The sequence below is a fragment of the Pteropus vampyrus genome, unplaced genomic scaffold (genome assembly GCF_000151845.1).
Source record: "Pteropus vampyrus isolate Shadow unplaced genomic scaffold, Pvam_2.0 Scaffold36, whole genome shotgun sequence".
NCBI classification, from domain to species: Eukaryota; Metazoa; Chordata; class Mammalia; order Chiroptera; family Pteropodidae; genus Pteropus; species Pteropus vampyrus.
The window spans coordinates 8,409,110-8,410,092 of record NW_011888817.1 but is presented as its reverse complement, the minus strand read 5'-3'; the positions used below and the strand labels follow the sequence as shown (position 1 = coordinate 8,410,092).

The 983-nt window shown below is 43.0% G+C and overlaps 1 pseudogene; it reads left to right on the top strand.

The window, feature by feature from the left end:
• The first annotated feature begins 755 nt into the window (after nucleotides 1-755).
• On the top strand, nucleotides 756-874 carry LOC111738268 (annotated as a pseudogene).
• Nucleotides 875-983: the final 109 nt, after the last annotated feature.

The window sequence follows — 983 nt, the reverse complement described above, 5'->3', positions numbered from 1 at the left end:
TGCTATAAGAAAAACAAAGCAGGCTTAGGGATAGAGTGACTAGAAGGGCTATTTTTGATACATTGGTTGGGGGAGGGCCACTCTGATCAGGTGACATTTGAGAAATGACTTGAATCATGTGAATCACTGGAAGAATATTCTTGGCAGAGGTAAAGGTCCTGAGGCGAACATGTGCTTGATGTGTTTGGGAATGAAGGGTTAAGCAGACAAGTGACAAGTTTTAAATGTATCACTCTGGTCGCTGAGTGGAGAATACACTAGAGGGGCACAAAGGTGAAAGCAGTTAGGAGCCAAATTAAATAATCCAGGAGAGAGGCGACAGTGGCTGGCACTAGCATGGTAACTGTGGGGGTGTAGAAGTGTGCAAAGTAGGGATGTATTTTGAAAACAGAGCTGATAGCATTGCTGATAGATTGAAGAGAGGAGACCTAAAAGAAGGAGAAGAATCAGGAAGGATACCATATTTTTGACCAACTAGATAAATGGAGCTGTCATTAATGAGATTGGGAGGGTGAGAAAGGAGTCAGCTTTGCAAAGAAAATCAAGATTCCACGTTGATTAGGTTAAATTTGAGATGCTTATTTAGACAGCCAAGCGGTCATTTTAGCAGGCAGTGGAATTCCTCGTCTGGAAGTCAGGGGAGAGGTAAGAAGTGATGATACAAATCTGGGTTTGTCAGATTAGAAATGGAATTTAAAGCCATGGAATTGGATGACATCACCTAGGAAGAGAATGTAGGTAAGAAGTGGTCCAACGTCTATGGCCATGCCACCCTGAATGTGTCCATTCTCGTCTGATCTTGGAAGCTGAGCAGGGTCGAGCCTGGTTAGTAATTGGATGGGAGACCACCTAGAAAGACCAGGTGCTGTAGGTGTTAAAAAAAAGAAAAGAAAAGAAATGGTCCAATGACTGGGTCATGGGGAGCTCCAACATTTAGAGGTTGGAAAAGAGAGGAGAATTTAGCAAAGAATACAGAGGAAGAG